The sequence below is a fragment of the Trichosurus vulpecula genome, chromosome 3, assembly GCF_011100635.1.
Source record: "Trichosurus vulpecula isolate mTriVul1 chromosome 3, mTriVul1.pri, whole genome shotgun sequence".
Taxonomy (NCBI): Eukaryota; Metazoa; Chordata; class Mammalia; order Diprotodontia; family Phalangeridae; genus Trichosurus; species Trichosurus vulpecula.
In genome coordinates, this window is record NC_050575.1 from 334138594 (window position 1) to 334151340 (window position 12747).

The following is a 12747-nucleotide window of genomic DNA, read 5'->3' on the forward strand; positions in this document are numbered from 1 at the left end:
TATATGTCCTCCAATTACTCTTATCTTTCTGTATGATTTGCTCGACAGACATATCACATCCTGCCTTGAATTGCTGTCTTGGATTATCATTTATCTCTCCACATGTGTTAATCTTGTCTCCCATCTAGGTTGCCTACTAGACATTTCCACCTAGAGGTCTTACTAGTACATCAAACTCAACACTTTCAAAACCGAACTCAACTTCCCCCAAAAAACACCTTGGTCCTCCTCTACTTCTTGTTAACAATTCCACTATTCTCCTAGTTATCAAGGCTCAAAAATCATGGTGCTCACTGATTACTCCTGTGCCCCCAACATCCAATTAGATGCCAAGTCCTAGACTGGTGAAAAGAAACTCAGGTTGATAGCTCTCTGTCCTTCCTTATCCACAAATCTAATCAAACCAACAACAATAAAAATCATTCCTTATTGTGGTACTTGATTCTCACTAAATCTGGAGGAAACTACTTTTCTTGAGTTAAGTTGACCTCATTCATCCTGAAAACATGATGTAGGCAGCAACTAGTCAATTATTTATCATGTGGCTGTTCTTTTTTTTTTCCTCAAATATAAACATCATTAAAAAATATACTTGCATTGGTGTAATTGCCAATCTCATTTACCAACACACAACCTTCAACTCAGATTTAATGAACCTATTTTGTTTTACGGGTGCTACAGAAGACTTGGCAAAGGAAGAGATTGAATGGAAAACATGAACAAACTTGCTACATACTAGTTTCAAGGGAGGGGCTTACAATCCCCTTCCAATTCTAAATGCCTATGATTCAAAACCTAGTCAAACCAGAGGCACACAACTTTAATAGGAGCCGGAGAATTCTTGCTTTTCTCTGATTTGCATAGATCTTAAATAGTCAACAATTTCAGTGGAATATGGAAGATCCCAGGAGATCATGGCAGCCTACTCAGCAGTATTTAAAGAGAATTGTGTTCTCATCTGCCATACATGAGGGACCCCCAACATACTCCCATGGTAGAAATCATTGTGCCTTTCTTTTCCAAGCAACAAAGAGCTAGAGCTCTCAAGAGAGCCTAGATCACAATTGACAAATAATTTACTCAGTACCTATCATAGAACAACACACCTAATACATGAGCAATATTAAGAAAGATCATTATCATTGTTACTGAATAACTTTGTAACTTTCTTTACATGAAGTAGTTATGGTAATTAGCATAACCCTTCATAAGGATCAGGTCTCCTAGCACCTCCAATCGAGGTTGTAGTGAGGTCAGCCTAGAGTGAACTAGATTCACTGAGTTGCCACCAGGGCTTGGCTCCATCTCTCAAACTGGAAACTTCTGCACTGGAACCCTTCCTCCACTAGACTAGTTTACCACTTGACTAGATACCTCTGCACTGACTTCTTGTTTTTATGTGGTAGCCCAAAAAGTCAGTCAGTTAGCCAATAAGCCAATTATTAAGCACTTACTTACATGCCAGACATCGCTCCAACCACTGGGGATACAAATACAAGCAAAAAGAGATAATCCCTGACCTCAAAGAACATACAATCTAACAGGAAGAATAAAACACATAAAAAGAGAACTGAACAGTGTTTAAAGATTTGTATATAACTCTTTTTTGTCTTCTTTATATGTTCAAATAGTCATTTTATTTGGATTCAGATCAGAATAAATTTTTTTTAAGAATTGTAAAGGAATTGGTCTTTTTTATAGATTTACTCAATTTACAATTGTTAAGAGTTCTGTATTTTATTAATCTAATTTTTCTTTTACAATTTTATGAATTCTTGCCATGCTCTTAGAAAAATGTTATTGCCTTCTTCTGTTTCAATCTTTAAATATACATTAACATGTTTTTAAAAAAAAAAAACTTGCAAATTAAATAACAGAACACACCATTTTAAAGTGCAACCCATATTTTAAAATACTTTTTAATGATAACATGATTGCTATTTTTTAAATTATAAAAGAAAAATGAAAGCCTCAGGTCATAATTTTAGAACTGGAAGGGACCTTAGAGGCCATGAAGTCCAACTCTGTCATGTTACAAATGAGGAAGCTGAGGCACAGAAGTAAAATGAATTGCCCAGGGTCACATATGTCTCTCAGACAAGATTTGAACTCAAGTATTCCTGTCACCAAATCTAGAGCTCTAGCTACTAAGCCACCCAGATGCATGGCATTGTCAGAGGATTAGATAAAGCCAGCAGTCATGCTTGATTTGTGCTACAAAGACCTAAAATTACAGTGTCCAAGGAGGTGGTGTATCATAAAAACAGAAACTGCCTATACAAGAGACATATGTTGTCTAACACTACCATTATAAAACAGTGTTTTCACATTCCCAGTGTCTTATAAAAGAATAGGGCAGGGGAGGAGAGCCCTAACTAGTATTGGAAAACCACAGCTTTGCCTCCAGATACTGACATGCAGGGAGCATGCTCACTACCCAAAGTGATTACCTGCCACTCTCACTTCTTCACCTGGTCCCCATCTGCCACACTCTAGGTCCTATTGCTGTGCCACCTCTCTCTAGTCCCATATAGTAGACATTTATTAAGCACTTAAAATGTCAATATTTTTAAGTACTTAGCACAGCTGGCACGTAGTTGGCACTTAATAAAGACTTATTCCCTTCCTTTCAAGTCAATATGTGCTACTTAGTGTGTACTAGGCACTGGGGATACAAAAAGAAAATGAAGAATAGTCCCTGTTTTATATTCTACAAAGGATATGCAACATCTAAACAGATAAGTATATATACAATCATTTGAGAGGAGGGAAAGAACACTTATTAATACCTAAGTGAATCAGAAAAGGCTTCCCACTGGGAACAGCATATAGGATTTAAAGGAAGGTAGGAATTCTAAAGGGCTGGCAGAGGTAGGAAAAAGTGCATTCCAAGCTCAGGAGACAATTACGTGTGTGTGCGTGCGCGCGTGCGTGCGTGCGTGCGTGCGTGTGTGTGTGTGTATGTGTGTGTGTGTGAACACCCCATATGTAACCTAGCATTTCACAGGAATGAAGGAAACAAGCATTTATTAAGTCTACAATGCTAAATAATCTTTACCCTGTCATGTGGGTGCTAGTATTATCCGCATTTTACAGCTAAGGAAACTGAGGCAGAAAGAAATTAAATGACCTCCTCGGGGTCACACAGCTATCAAATTTCTGAGGCTGGATTTAAATTCATGTCTTCCTGACTCCTGGCCAAGCATTCTAACCACTGAGCAACTTAGCTGCAAGGCACCCTTTTGTCTGTTTACCTGTGTATTCTAAATATTTAGCCTAATGCCCTCGCATAATAGATGCATGTTGAGTTCAACTGAATTGAAAATTGAGGGACAGACAACTTAGGGTCATATAGATTGGTGGTAGGAGACAGGAGGCAAAAGGACCAAGATAGGTGATGCTGACCATAGAGAAATGGTGTGGAATGGGGAGCAAGGGAAGAGATAGATACATATGATGGGTTATAGGCTCTGGGAACCCCCTTGAACCCCACCTTGAATTTTCCCACTTGATCTGGCATTCCATTGAGGCCATAAGCTTTTCATGCCCAAATCTGTTACCCTTAACCTAGCCCTCCATTGTCTGTTGCCTCAGGCCACTTCCCACCCTAGATACCCATGACCTAGTCCAGCCCTCCATTGTAGCCTTCAGCTATTTCCCACCCTTAATTGCATTCCTGGAGTCTGACCTCTAGTCACCCCAGTCCCATCAAGATGCTCCTTAGACTCCTCCTCAAGACCCTCCCTAAACCCCTCCTCTAGTCACCCCAGACTACTTGGCCACCCCTAGATCCCTCCCACAGTCTTTCTGTATATGAGATCCATCTTGCCTCCATGAAGGCACTCAGATTCAATCTAGCTAAATTCAATCTGGCCAGTCACAAATGCTCAGATTCCTTAAAAGTCTAACCGATGGTGAGACTCCTTAAGAGTGGTGAACTTTTAATAAACTTTGTTTTTCTCTTTGGCTGAAAGAAGGCTTGGGTCAAATTCATTCAGGCAGGACCCGGCGTGTGGGTATTTTGGGGTCCCTAGCACCCCTAAATCTCAATATATAGATTTTTTTTTAAAGATAGCAAATTTTGGATGCTAGGTAGCACAGTGGAGAGAGCTCTGGACCTGGAGTCAGAAAGACCTGAGTTCAAATGTGACCTCAGACACTTACTAGCTAGGTGACCCTGTTCAAGTCACTTAACCCTCAGTTTGCCTCAGTTTCCTCATCTGTAAAATTTGGTGGAAAATGAAATGGCCAACCTCTCTAGTACCTTTGCCAACAAAACCCCAAATGGGGTCAGGAAGAGTTAGACACCATGACAAAACAAAAATAAAGAGGGAGTTTACTTTGCATATTTGTTACAAGGAGTTTTTTTTTTTCTTTTCCAATGGGGTAGGGAAATGGTGAGAGGTAGAGAGAACAAATATTTGTTCATTAAAATATATATAATTTAATTTTTAAAATTTTAGAGCATTAATTACTAGACTATGATTTTTCAGGCCCTCTTAACCCAGGTCCTATATCCATGTACCTACTTTAGTACTTTCAGGAATTTGGTTGGTTTAGTTTTCTCTAAGCCCTTCCCCTCCAACATCCCCATCCCCCAAGCTCCTAAGAATAGTTCAGTGAATGGCTCCACTACTAAACATTTTATCTGTTTACTTAAATCTTCACTATCTGTATCTTTTGATCACCTTCCAAGTTTTGTTTCAATTCTTATAATTCATTAGTATAAATTACATTTCAATTTGGCACAACCTATATAACTTGGAGGTATGGTTACTTTCCACTGAAGATGATAAAAGATTCCAATGACCACAGATTGCAGCCTGAAAAACTGCCAAGTCTTCAGGTGAGCCTCTTCCTAAAGTACAGCCTGAAGAAAAGAAAATTGCTGAAATAGCTCTTACCAAAAAAGATCGAATTGCTAAATTAATCCAGTCAAATTAATGCAATTCAACAAGTACTGAGTTGCTTTATTTATAAACAGAAAAAAAAGGTGGGGGACTCTGTTCTCAATCTAACAGCTGGGTTTTCTCTAATTTCCCAGAAAGGCAACTAAAAAGTCATTTGGAAAATGAGTAAAACAAAGTTCGTCAACCAACAAACATTTATGGATTGTTCAGAGTATGTGTGAGGTACTGTGCTTAAACCATAGACTCATACATCTAGGGCAAGAAAGGCTCTCAGAGGCCAGCTAGTGCAACCCCGTCATTTTACAGAGGATTGAACAGTGGTCCTAGAGAGATGACTTGTCCAAGATCACAAAGTTTCAAGATCACAAAGGTTCAGAGGTGAGATTTGAACCTAAATTCTCTAAATCTAGTGTACTAGATGGGAAATACAAAGAAGTGAAAGTTTTAGCCATGTCCTGCAAAAAAAAAAAAACCTTATAAATTAGCTGTAGAGCCAAAACATTGTTGAATGCAGCTGACCATGGTCTGACTGCTGCTGACCTTACTGACTGTGACCTGACTGAAGCTGACCTTGTCCTTGTTCCCAAACCCATGAATTGCCTGAGGCTGACCAGATGTTACCACCACCCCACCACCACCACCACCACCACCATCACCCAATCCCCACCCCCGCCCAGACTCTGGCTATTTTGTAAAAATTCAACTCTTCCCTCCCAAGATTCCCAAGCTTTCTCTATGGACTTTTGGTTGTTATGGAAAACAACTTACCTTATAAAATCTAGTATGTCCCAACCCCCTACCACATGCAGCTGGGTTGTTCAGAGATTTGTACCCATCTCCCTCCATCCTGGAGCTCTTTAAGAACCTCTGGCCTGACCTCCTCCTAGGGTACTCCAGTACTTTGGTACTTCCAGTCTACCCCAATTACAATCCCCTTTGGTAGTATTCTTTATTTCAGGTTGACAACATGTAAAGAAAGATAACATGAAAACATTTAGATTTAATATGTTAAAATACCACATGTACTGTAATATGTAAAACATATAACACAAAAATAAACATTTTCACGTGACACATGAAATATAATGTGTAATACATAATATTTGCATGTGATATGTGAAATGTAGTGTTTGCATGCAGTTTGTAAAAAATATATGTATTTACTTATAGTATTAAATTCTAATATTTACATTTAACATTTCTTGTTGTTGGGTCATTTTTCAGTCATCTCCAACTCTTCATCACCCAACTTGGGGTTTTCTTGACAAAGATACTGGCATGGTTTGACATTTCCTTCTCCAGCTCATTTGACAGATGAGAAACTGAGGCAAACTGGGTAAAAAACGACTTGCCCAGGGTCACACAGCTAATAAGTGTCTGAGGCCAAATTTTCATTCTCTCTATCCGTGGTACCACCTAGCTGCCGTGTAACATAGAGTATCAAAATATGGCATTTATGTATCATTAGTAAAATGTAACATTTGCATGAGATATGTAAAAAAGATAAGGCAGCACAGACACTAAGTGTTCACAGAAAAAGAGGAATTGTGGGTTTGTGGTTATCTGGGAAGGAATGTCGAGCTGAACCTTAAAAGATAAATAAGATGTAAATGAATAGTCGAGAAGTAGAGGAGACGTTGGAGAACAGAATTTTCAAGTGGAACAAATCTCAGAGGTGATTCAGTCTAATCCACTCATTTTACCAATTAAGAAATTGAGTTCCCTGAACATCTTCTGTTAATCAAGTACACCCGATGGAATCCTAATAAAGCTGCCCCCAGCCCCAATATTCTAATTCCTGAACAGCAGGCCCACTGCCCCAACCTAGCCACCACCCCACCACCTCCTCCCACTCAATATCCTAACTTCTTCATACATGCCTCACAACTCATTAGAACAACAAGTGTGTCCATGGGATGGGATCCCAGACACTGCCTCGAGCTAGCCACTGCCCCCAGCTGCCACTGCCCCCAGACCCATTCCTCATATTTCCCACAGAAACAGCAGGTATGTCCATGCATTCAACCACAACCACAACCACATCCATCTAGTCTCAGACAGGATCACAATACTCAGCCAATCAGAAAGCAGTCCCACCAGGATGCCCAAGCAGGATCTGGACCCCAAAACAATAGAAAGGACTTTCCTTAAATAGGCACCTGTGCAGTAATAGCAAAAGCTGTCCTTTAGGTGAACTTATGACATAGAGAGGCTTATTATAATATCATTATTATACATACATATCCCCCCAAATGAGTTTTTCTGTATGCATTGTCAGTAGCTGCATGTGCTCCACTGTGGCTGGGACCCCTTCCTTATTACCTAATCCCTTAACAAACCCCTCCCACCTTTTTAATATTCATAATTTCTGTTGTATAATTGCACCTTTACCCCATAAAAATCCATCTTGCTTTCCATGAAGTTGCTGGTTCCTCTTGGAACTTAACCTTCTTCATGAGAGGCATAAATCTCAATAAACGCCTATACTTAGATTAGAGGTGATCTGACTCTGACTTCTTTGAGACAGTTCCACCACAACACATCACGAAACCGCAAAACACAGATATTAAAATTACATCCCCCCAAAAAAGGTTCAGAGGGAGGATAAAGGTTGGTAAAATTAATAACAATAGTTATAAATTGTATTTCTAGACCTATTTATAATGCTGTATCAGTAAGGGAAGATTCATGACCTCAAAGATGACCATGAACATGCCTGTATAGTTTGGAATCCCAAAGTATAAGAGATTCTCCAGGTAGAAGGCAAGGGAAGTACAACATTTATTTGGACACCAGAGGATTAAATCCCAAAACCAGTAACTCCAACCTGACATAGCAACAGTTGTATCCCAAAGCCAGTAAGTCTACCTCGAGGTAACAACAAGGAAATTATAACAGTATTACAACAAAGAACCAAGTCATCCAATAACCTTCCCCCCTGCTGGGGCCTTCCCATAAACACTCACAAATCCCAACTGTCTGCTTGCCTGCATTCTCTCCCCATCTCAGTTCTCTGGTCTCAACTCTCTGCTCTGGGCTCTCTCTGCAGCTCTGTCATCTTAGAGTTCTTACTTCTTCTCCTTAAGCTGAATTCTGACCTTAATGGCTACCTCCTGGGTATATACACTCTTCTCAGGGCCTGAGGGCCTCATGCCCAAACAGTAAAAAGGTGTAGGCCTGGGGCTTAGCACTTAGTAAGTAGAGGGTCTAGGCCTGCCTCTAATCTAGTCTCCCTTACCTAGTCCCACCTGAGGCCTATTGAATGGGGGGAAGGGGGGATCTTTAACCTCTGATTGGCATCACATATGCACAAAATATTTTCCTCACAACAATAACCCTATGAGGCAATTATCACAAATGTATGAACACTCTAGGGTTCTCCTGGTTACTAGAAGCCTGTGTGGCCCTAATGTTACATCAAGTAGTGACAAAACATAGAAACACATGCACCTTAGAAGATTTAGGAATTTATCTCAACAGGATTTCCTGCTTCTCAGAGCCTTTCTGAGCCTCAGGACCATTTCAATCAGTGAACATTTATTAAGTGCCTACTATGTGCCAGACACTGTGCCAAGCAGAGAAATACAAAAAAAGGCAAAAAATAATCCCAGGCTTAGGAAACTTACACTCTAATGGAATAGTTAGTACAATATACACCACTGACCTTGGTAGTAGCTTAATTAGATCTGCATCTGTTTGGAGGGTTGATTTTTTTTTGTTCTGACCCTATCTGTGTATGACTGTTGGTACGTCACTTGATGAGATCAAACAAATATTAAGCACATTGTACTGTGTTTTTATTGTCACTTACAATTCTGCAAAGATTAAACCACTACTGTATACTCTGCTAGGTGCAGAGGGAAATAAAAACATTTAGCTAAGTCATGGTCCCAGCCTTCAAGGAGTCTTTCAGAAAACTGAAACTCTGAAACTCAGTCTAGGTTCTGTAAGCATCAGTTTTCTTATCAAAATGGGAGATCTGCAGCAAGGCAATAGAGCCAAAGTGCTAGATGGAGTGCCAGAACCTCAAGGTCACAATGACCTGGGTTCAAATTCCACTGCACTATAACTTTAAGCTGCAGAATAATTGTCCATCTGCCTTGGTTTCCTCACTGAGAAGCTCTCTAATGATAAAATCACAGGTAGGGGTTTAAGAAAAAAGTGCTTACAATCCTTACTGAGAAAGAGACATTGTGAGGCAATCACAAGACCCTATCTATACATGTAAGCTGGAAGCTACTGTTAACATGGGATTTCTCTTTTAACTTTAGCAGAGTTTATTAACTCAAAATTAGGATAAGCATATAGAATAGACCAAGGAGGAGGGGAATGGTGTGAGCCAAGTGTTCATAGCTAAACGCATACTGAAACATCTGCATCTGCACTGGAGAATCTGGGATAACAAGCCAAGAGGGACTGAATTTCATGATATGCACGTTATCTAGCTATATGACTTTGGGCAAGTCGTTTCAGTGCCCCCAGTCACCTCATTTCCAAGATCAAAGGGTTGGACTAGATAATCTCTGAATTCCCTTCCAACTCCATCTATGTCTAAGGTCCTCTTCCAGCTATGATTCTATGATCCACCACACCCAAGTGCATCTCTTCATAGAATCATGGCATCTCAAGGCTGGAATGGCCCTGGAGAGGTCATCTAATCCTCCACCACCACCACCACCACCCTTGACACCCCACACCCACACCCACACAATTCAAACAATTCCCTGTTTTCCTTCAGAGCCGCCAGAGCCATTTGTTCTGTGAACTAAACAGTTATTAAGCAAGCCTTGGGGGTGAGCTTCATTAAAGTTCTGTGATGACAGTTGAAAAGGAATGTTCTCTCTCTCCCCAAAGGGCTGGAGAAATAAGAAGAGATGGTAGAGAGATGGGGGGTGGGGGGGGATGGGACAACGTATTAGTTAGTTGAGAAGACAGACAAAGGAGAGAGGAAAAAAGAGTGAAATAAAGATTGAGGAGGAAAAGCCTAGGAAAAGAATCAAAAGGAATTTGGGGACAGATGGTTTGGGTTTTAATTTGTTTTGACTTTTTTTTTTTACAAAGGTAATGAAAGCTTACAATACAAAAGAAACATTACAATATTCTGCACTCTGGAAAGATGGGAATTTCTGAGGCAGGCAAGAGGTAAAGGACTGAAAAAAAGGAAATATCAGTCAGGCTAAAATGTCTCAGCCTACCTTATATTTGTTTTTCAAGAGATTAAATTGAGTAGCTAACAGGAACACTCTGAAAAGCTTTAATTTTCCTTCCATGCTCCCATGGCTTCATATTACTTCTATACAGTGTTCTTTGTTTGTCCATTTGCACTTTCACAAATTGAGGAGAGATATATGAGTACATGGAGGCTCCTTATATTGGAAAGACTCCAATCTAATGTAGCCCTGGGCTTGCTTCACTGTCATTTTGGGAACTCCTTTGCTCTCCCTTCACTTAGGGGCAATGTGCTATAGGAACTTTGAGCAGTACTTTATTTATTAATGGGCCCTCTAGACAAAGGTAGATTTCTACCCCTACTTCCTAATTTTGGAAGGTGGGTTAACTCTTCCAAATGACTGGCTTTCCCAAGCAATAATTGAAACATCAGGAGGGCAAGAAAATTTGAATCAATGTGCTTGTGACTGATGTGCTGTGTGGAACCTACCAGGTAGTAGGTACAAGGGAAGAAGTAGTGGTTTGGGAGTCAGAGGATGTGGGTCCCAATCCCACCTCCCATGATCACTATCTCTACGACCTCAGGTAAGTCTTATTTACCCTTACCCTCTCTGTAGCCCAGGAAAGTGGGGGGGTGGGGGGGGCGGCTAGATCAGATGGCTCCTAAGGTCCCCTTCCAGCCCTAAATACATGATGCTATGAATTCTTCCCTAGGCTGAATGCCTTGCTCCAATATCAATTTTAAAAGTGAAATATTGATGGGGGACATCTGGAAGAGCCAGTCTCAACTTGAGATGATGGGTCCAAGACCCAGAAAGAACTCCTTCCTCTAGTGGGGAAAAACTAGGAAAAAAAATCAGCAGGGAATAACTTCAGGGTAAATAAAATTTTTTTTAACAGAAAAAAAAAAAGAAGTCAACGAGAAGGCATAGTAACTCCCTCTCGGCTCAAAACTGACTCCCTGGGAGGGGCTCCCCAGAGCAGCCTTCGAGTCTGTTGACTTGTTTTTTTAAGCTGCTAATGTAACTTGCAGTTACAGTGGTTTGTTTTGTTGTTGTAACATGGTCTCCATAGATGTGCATTGAATTGGTGCCCAGCTGCACTGAAGCCAGTAACCATGCAATCGAGAGGTTGTGCAAGCACGGCAGATTACAAGGATCCAAGGTATCCAGTGCCTGCCTTCCACAGCCCCTCCTCTTACCTCTGAAGCTCTGGCTGTCCAGCCCCTGCCACAGAGCCCCGCTACAGGTCTGGGATCAAAGATTCTTAACCAGGTGACTAGGTAAACAAATGAGACAATAAAACCAGAGATTCACTTACATAAGTGTGTGTTGGAGAGAGAACTATCTACAGTAAAGTGGACCAGACAAAATTGTGAAGGTGAAATTACCTTTCTCTTCCCCTTCCTGTGCTCTTTTCCCTCCCTCAGCAGAAGCCAGCTGTACTGATGTGCTCCCCCCACTCACCCAACTTCTCAATCAAACAGGCTTCCACTAAAGGATCTGGGAGAAATTCATTCACAGCAAGAGATACAATGACTGATGAGATAAAGTATTACAATTCATCTTTACTGAAGGCAAAGCCATTTTTTTTGGCATAAGCCAAAGGAAGAAAACCACCTGTGGAACCAAAGGCTTCTGACTAATCTTAATTTGTCATTCTCGGTAGCAACATATGTTTTGGTGTTCAGATTTTTAAAATGAAACTCAAAGATTCTAGATGAATTTTAACCTCCAAAGAGAGGCTCTGTCCAATGAGCTGTAGATACAACTATAAAAGCTACAAGTCCAATCTCTTAGGTCTCAAACAAAACCTCCTTAACTGCTATGTATCCATTTAGAGCCAATTCCAGAAGATAATCAACAGCATTTATTAAGTGCCTACTATGTGCCAGGTACTACGCTAAGTGCAGGGAATACAAAGAAAGACAAAAGACAGTCCCTGTTCTCAAGGAGCTCACAGCCTAAGGACTGAATCTACATCCTTCACTAGGTTACCAAAGGGGCATACAGTGGTGGAGGAAGAGGAGGAGGAAAAAAGAGGAAAAGGAAAAGCAAAAATAAAAAGTGAAAAGCAAGTGAATATGTAAGAGTTCAAATAAAAGTGATGGGGGGGGGGGCCGGTTGCGGTTTCAAGGGCTGTCAGTGTGATATGGCAGCCTGAAAGGCCGTCCCAGCTGTAAGCTCCTTTAAGAAAAGCATAGCGTAAAGCAGACCTGCACAACTCCTGAACTTCTTTGGACCGAAGATAGGTTAGACTAGAGACTAACTGGCTATGGTTGGTTGCCTGAGAGCCTACCAGGCCGTATGTTGTGCAGGCCTGGTATGAAGGATGAGGAAGGCGACTGTCCCACTCTGTATTCTTCAGAATTGTACTTGCTTGTGGGTGCCCAACACACTGACTCTCGAGACAGTGAGGCGACTTGAAAGAATACCACTGAAGGCTCAGAGGAAGGAACTGAGGTTGCTTAGCTTGGAAAAGACTTAGAGGGAATATGTTATTTGTCTTGTGAAGCCCTCTCCTCTGGAAGAGGGAATAGACAATCTATTGGGTCTTAGAAGTCAGAATGAGAAGCAGTTACAACTGCATTGCAGGGAAGCATATTTTAGGCTCGATATAAGGGAAACTACCCTGACATTTTAAATTGTCCAAAAGCAAAATGGACAGT